Source organism: Pogoniulus pusillus, chromosome 4 (genome assembly GCF_015220805.1).
Source record: "Pogoniulus pusillus isolate bPogPus1 chromosome 4, bPogPus1.pri, whole genome shotgun sequence".
Lineage (NCBI taxonomy): Eukaryota > Metazoa > Chordata > Aves > Piciformes > Lybiidae > Pogoniulus > Pogoniulus pusillus.
In genome coordinates this window covers 35,649,536-35,656,888 of record NC_087267.1, presented here as the reverse complement: position 1 = coordinate 35,656,888, position 7,353 = coordinate 35,649,536, and positions in this window count along the sequence as shown.

Sequence of the window (7,353 nt, the reverse complement as noted above, 5' to 3'; positions counted from 1 at the left end):
CCTTCCTTGGAGAGTTCCTGTCTGGGTTCTGTAGCCACATGTCCCATTTCTCTACTGGATTGTTTTCCAGTAGCTGCCTTCCAAAGCTCATATCGCAAACAAAATGAACATTTCAACTAAAGTACCTAAAGCTTGTTCTTGAAAAGAAGTCAGGCTGAGATTCCTCCTCTGATAACATCTTTTCTGATCTTTTGGAAAGCTTTCAGTCTCTAGGATTACAAACCTTAAGCCAGGAAAGATCAAGAATGTTGAGGTTTGGGGTTTTTCGTTATTTGTGTTTTCTCATGTCTGAGCGCTCTAGGAAACTACCTATCCTTATTTAGGTTTCTTTCTAAAATCTTTCACAGCACCCTAGGTAGAAATTCTCTCCTTTGATAGGAAATCCTAGAGAATTTACTCTTGACAAGCAAGTTCTGGAAGTCTTCATTCTCTGGAATTCAAAGGGCTAATGTCTTTGGGTTTTCAAATTACTGAACACAATTCACAATGAGCAGCATACCTTTAGTCTTGGTTACTCTTAAACATATTGAAAATACATTTTTAAATGTCTACTGTCCTGAAAGATATTAAGAGTATTTTTAGAGCAATACCTCATACAGATCACCTGTTTAAAACTGTTCCCAACCTCAAAGCACACACTGAAGTTAAATACAATAATGCATTATCCTGCATCAACATCTCTGAATTATGATTTTTTTGTTTGGGTTGGTTTTTTTTTTTGAGGGGATTGGTTTGTTTGTTTTGTCAATCTTTTCCTGCAAAACCTTTTTTGTCTGTTTATTTATTTTTTCTCCCCCCACATTATTATTTCTTGTAATATATAGATTAAGATGATGATTTGAAATCCTTCAAAAGTGTTTTTTTTTCTAATAGAGGTAATTACTGGGGAGGAGGGGGAAAAAGAGAAGAAGAAGAAAGAAGAGAAAAAGAGTGCTGTGGAAAATCCAAAAACTTGTTCTCCTATTTGGAATTTAACACATGAAAAGATCTTTGCAAAAATAAAAGCAGGGTCTTTTCTTAATGTTTAGCCAGTTAATTGGAAAAAGTATCCAGCCAGATATCTTTGGTGGTTTTACTTAAGTACACTCTTGGTTTCCACCGACTTAAAAAATGCAGAAGGAAGGGTGAATTATCTATACATATAAAAGTTTCAGAGTAAGCACTACCACATTGCCAAAACCACACATATACAAACTTTACTCCAGGCCCTGAAAATTGTTAAACTGCTTTAAAAAGCAGGTGTTTTTTATAATCAATCTGATTTGGAGATTTCCTTAGCTTTTGAACATTTTGGGTTGATATTTTCAAAGTTTTCAACAATAAAAAAGATTAAATATATACACACATACACATACAAATATACAGACAAATGTAGATTTTTATGATAATCTTTGTAGTTAATATAAATATGCAAAAGGATTAAAACTGTCTGAATCAGGGTTCTGCACTTTGACCACAACAACCCCAAGCAGTGCTACAGGCTGGGAACAGAGTGGCTGGAGAGCAGCTAGGAAGAAAGGGACCTGGGGGTACTGGTAAATAGTAGGCTGAATATGAGCCAGCAATGTGCCCAGGTGGCCAAGAGAGCCAGTGGCATCCTGGCCTGTATCAGGAACAGTGTGGCCAGTAGGACAAGGGAGGTTATTCTGCCCCTGTACTCAGCACTGGTCAGGCCACACCTTGAGTACTGTGTCCAGTTGTGGGCCCCTCAATTCAAGAGAGATGTTGAGATACTGGAACGTGTCCAGAGAAGGGCAACAAAGCTGGTGAAGGGCCTTGAACACAAACCCTGTGAGGAGAGGCTGAAGGAGCTGGGGTTGTTTAGCCTGGAGAAGAGGAGGCTCATTGCTATCTACAACTACCTGAAGGGACGTTGTAGCCAGGTGGGAGGTGGTCTCTTCTGCCATGCAACCAGCAACAGAACAAGGGGACACAGTCTCAAGTTGTGCCAGGGGAGGTCTAGGCTGGATGTTAGGAGGAAGTTCTTGCCAGAGAGAGAGTGATTTGCCATTGGAATGGGCTGCCCAGGGAGGTGGTGGAGTCACCATCCCTGGAGGTGTTGAAGAAAAGCCTGGATGAGGCACTTGGTTCACTGGCTAGGGCTGGGTGCTAGGTTGGACTGGATGATCTTGGAGGTCTCTTCCAACCTGGCTGATTCTAAGATTCTATAAAAAAAGGTCAACAGCTGGAAAAAAGGAGATCTGAAGACTGGCTGGTAACCACAGATTGATTTCTCCTAATCTTTGATTTTCAAACTACTTTTTCCTAGAGAAGATACCTTTAAATAAGCATGGGAAAAAAACACCTTTATTTGCTAATCATGGAATACTTATAGAGATGCACAAATTGATGCATACTTGACTGGTTCAATACTACAGAGAGGAACTATCCTCAGAGAAGTAACTCAGTAACTATGGCATGAAAATTAAAGGCTTCAAGGGCTGTTGCTTCATATCAAAGGGATTCAGCTTCTGGTTTGTTTGTTTTTTCCAGTGACCAGTACCATAACTTGATTTAGTAAACTAAAGTCAAAGAGATTTTTTTTTACATTCTTTCACACACACAATAAAGGTAAAATAAAACCTACTGTAAAGATGTTGCAGATCAAATTAGGCCCTAAATAATAAAGACAAAGTACCTTAGAATCTATTTGCCAGTGCTGCCAATGGTCTTTATGCTTTCTAGACTTTTTTGGCACTGCAGAATTTTGGGAGAAACAAACATATGTAAATGTCTTCAGCCAAATATATCTAAATTCTGAGTACATACAAGGAACGATTCCTCCAAGCAGAGCAAAGGGTATTTTGGATTCTCCTTGTGTGGATATCTAAATTTTGATCAGATTAAATTTGGTCAGATATTTCCTACTAATAACAATGTGTTTTATATAGATGTTTGCGTTTTTGTTTTATCCTTGTGTTTCCCAAACTACTTGAAAGAGTAATTTCTGAACTGATCTTGAAGGGCTGCATTATCATCAGCTGCCATTGGGCACCGTGCCACGAACGGCTTTAATAGCTTCCATAACAAAACTTTTTCACCTAGTTAGCATACAACATACATGTGAAAACCAGTTACAACATGTCTGGCATAGGAAAGCCATAAAGAATTTATCTTATTAACTAACTGAAGGGATGGATGCTGGATTACCTGACTAGGGCTTAAAAATCTAGACCTAAGCACTTGGGGGTCCGAGTGCTGCAAAAGTTGTGAATTATGTGTTTAAATACAATAAACATTGCAATGCTTGGAACCAGCATAAACAGGTCAGTTTGGAGCTAGATGAGGCACTTAGTGCCATGGTCTAGTTGACTGAATAGGGCTAGGTGATAGGTTGGACTGGATGATGTTGGAGGTGTCTTCCAACCTGCTTGATTCTATGATTCTGTGTTTCTATGATTATGTTCTCTTTTAATCTCAGAAACTTCAACATCATATTTTTCTTTGCCTAGGACCATGTATCTATGTATAAAGCAATCATAGACTCGTAGATTGGCTTGGGTTGGAAGGGACCTCCAAAGCTCATCTAGTCCCAACTCCCCTGCAATCAGCAGGGACATCCTCCACTACATCAGGCTGCTCAGAGCCTTGTCCAGCCTCGCCTTGAATATCTATGCAGATAAGGCCTCAACTACATCCCTTGGCAAACTGTTTTAGTGCTCCAGCACCCTCATGGTAAAGAATTTGTTCCTAACATCCAATCTAAATCATCTCTAATTTCAAACCACTGTCCCTCATCCTACCCCTGCTGGCCTTTGGAAACAGTCCCTCTGAAGTCATCCTGTAGGCCCCCTTCAGATATTAGAAGGCTTCTATTAGCCCTCCCTGGATCCTTCTCTGATCTAGACAGTTTTGTAATTTCATATGCTGTGCATTATTTTACATGCTTGTGCCTTGAAAGTGTTCATCGAGGTGTGAAACTTTTTGCACAACTCTGTTTTGAGGTAGAGTGCAACTGTATAATTCCAAGCCAAACTGTACCACGCCTTGTGCCTACAAAGCCAGGTAACAGCTCCTGATAAACTCATTTATAAGCTCTGACTTGGGCTGAAGGAATAAGAAGCTTTTTAAAGCTAGACAGTTTAGATTATTAAATACACAGAGAATTTTACTTATAAATGCCATGTTTGCAGAGGTGACTGACTCAGGATTGTAGCTTAGTGCTTACATTGCAGAAGCAAGTGTGGCTCCTTAGGTTTCCCTGGTGGCTAATCAACAAGAAGCCTCTACTCAGAAGCCACACTCTCCTGCTTCACTGCATGGGGCTTCTAAAAACTTGACTGGTGTGGTCAATTTGCCCTCTGGGATTAGCAGTTCAGGTCTGCAGCATTTAGTACGATGACATGCAAAATCCTTTTGGCTGAATCTAAAACAGTGGACTCAGGGGAGTTTCTGAGCTTCTGCTTTCAACTAGACATTAATCCTTGTGCTTGGATCTTGTTATCCCCTTTCTTCCCCCTCTTCCTTTTAGCCTTCCTGCCCTATTTAACTTCTTTCTGCATAAAGGAGGATTGGGCATTGGGTAGGAAAGTTCTTTGTGTCCAGCTGGGCCTCTAGCTGAGGTGCTTCAAGCAAGTATTGAAACCTGGCATGTGCTGTAGCTTTCTTTAAACTCTGCCTTTCCCAGCAGCCTTGAATCTCACAGTCCCTACCTGTCTTTTCTCTTTCTGATCTTAAACTCAGTTTATAAAAACAAAGCAACAAAAAAACCCCCAAACAAACAAACAAACAAAAACAAAAAAACAAGCAACAACAGCAACAGAAATATCCAGACAATGAAAACGTGTCCTGCTTAAACTGTGAAGCACAATTGCTTGATTTAAACTTCTTAGACAGGCTGAGACTTTTTGTTTATCAACTCAGTATTGAACAATAATTACTATATTCACTTGATATTTATTATTATTATTATTATTATTATTATTATTATTATTATTATTATTATTAAAAAATATAAGATCTTGGCAGAGTTATACCTATAGCAGGTAAACCAAGGATTAAGTAGATTTCCTCTGTACATGAGGTAATTTATACAGTAGATGTTGCTTGATCCAGAAAAGCTTTCATAAAGACTAACTATGACAATATTATTTTGCTTGTGTGAACATTCCCACCAGAACTGTGACTATTTAGCATTTCTGAATAGTAAGTTACATCTGAAAAAATGTTCCAGCTGTAGTTATGGTCAGAAAAGGGGATATAAATATAGCAGTTTCTATGTATTTGGTCATGTCTGCTTAGTTTTCCAATCAAAATAAGGTTTTTCACACTGTTTTACTCATGTAAGCAGTCCAGAGCAAATACATCTTGGGTAAAGTGTGCAGTAACATTTTTCTTTCTAGATACTTTCTACAGAAATGTTATGCTACTTACCTAATACAGGGCTACACTGATTTGAAAGTCAGGTTATCAGCACAAGTTTGTACAGCTGCCAGAAAAAATAGGGAAAAAAAAAAAAAAGGAAAAGAAAGAGCCAAAAATCCCTACTCTCAGTTAATCCCCCAAAACATAAGAAGAGAAACAGATTTACAGATCAGAAAACATGCCCTCAAAAGGCCAGAACACATAACAGCATATTCTTGCATAAACCCTACAACTTTTTGTTTATCCTGATTATTAGATCTTTAGTTTCCTATGTGTAGACTGAAATTTAACATGAAATGCTTTTAGAAAACTTACTAATGAAATGCAATTTTGCAGCTTGTCTTCAAATTGAAGTACATCTCAAGGTAAAATTTGATTGACCTGAACTGAAATTCATGCTTCAGTTGAAAAATACATGGGGCATGAAGACAATACGTACTGCATCTCCCAAATCCAGCTGCAAACCTTTGTTTTGACTGCCTAGAACTAGAGCGTCTGAATCTATAGGATCTTTCTCTTTCTGCTCCTCCTTCTGTCCCTGTCCCTTCACTCTGTGTGTCCTAGTTTCTACTAAGAGTAGATATACAAGACTTAAAAGGCAGAGGTGTCTTCCAGCAGGTCTCTAAAACTGGTCAAATAGAGAACCAGAACTATGGAGTGGCACCTGCCCAGCAAAATAGATGCAGCCAAAGGAGCTTGTGGCTATGGCTTGCTCTCTCAAGCAGAACTGCAAGTACATCATGAATAATCTACATGACTATGTATCAATAATAGAAATCCAGATAGTAAAATATTTTCTCCATTAAGAAGCAACCTCAAGAGACACAACAGAAATATTCCTAAAATTCAGGAGAAATCTGACTCCAGGCCAAATATTGTCCCCAAGGAAGGCAGTGGCACAAAAGTCTGCTTGACTTCAATGGTTTGGGATAGAGTAATGGATTTTGTGCTTTACACAAAGAAAATCACTTATCACATGCGTGGACCACGAGTCAAACACATCTGGTTAACAGAGTGTCACTATTTTGGGGTCACCATGGTGCTGTTTATTTTTGTTGCTTATTGTTTATAATTTTGTCTACCTTTAAGCATAGGAAGAAAAACAGAAAACAAACAACAAGTGAGATGTTCATGTTCCATCAGTTACAGAGGACAAGGATTTCACACCAGGTCAGTGGGATGCGTTCCCTTTTCTCAGGTTGTGCATCTCTCAGGAACCCCTGTACATTAATTTTGATTCTTGAGAGAAAAACAAAGACAGAAAATAAACCAAACCAAAGCAACCTAGAAATTATTTTCATGTGCAGATTTCAGAGAGTTGAGTTTCTTTTTTTTTCCCCTTCTTTTTTTTTTTTTTCCTATACAGGTTTTTTTCCCCCCCTGCAACATCAAAAGTTCAAAATATTTTCTTCACAGGCTCTCTCTCAACCCCTTTCTGTCCCACTTATTTCACTTACCAGGACAGCAGTTTCCAAATTGGAATTTCATGTTTTGCTACTAGATATAAATTGGGTTTTAAAAAAAAATATTAATAAGCTGGGACTATGAGGAAAAAAAAAAAGTTAAAAATTAATATTTGTGGCTTGGGAAACAACTAAATTTTAAGGAAAAACTGTTCCACTCCTAGGTGTTTCACAGTATCACAGTATCATCAGGGTTGGAAGAGACCTCACAGATCACAAGTCCAGGAAAGTAAGTCTGGGCAAAGGAGTCTAGGCTGGAGAAGGAGACCTCTTTTCTGACTCACATGGCATGGGACCACATGCAGGTCTCTGCTTTATTTGTGGAAAAGGGAGGGTAACGTTTTCCTGTGTTGTCACATACTTGTGGTGTAGATGGTAGATGAGCACATGGGAGAAAGGAATGGTTTAAAATAAGGCAGAACTTTTCCTGAAATGTTTATTTTCAAACACTCACGTGTCACGAAAGGCCGGTCCCGTGACTTGAAACACAAACCAATGTCATTGCTTCCATCAAGTTAAAATGAGG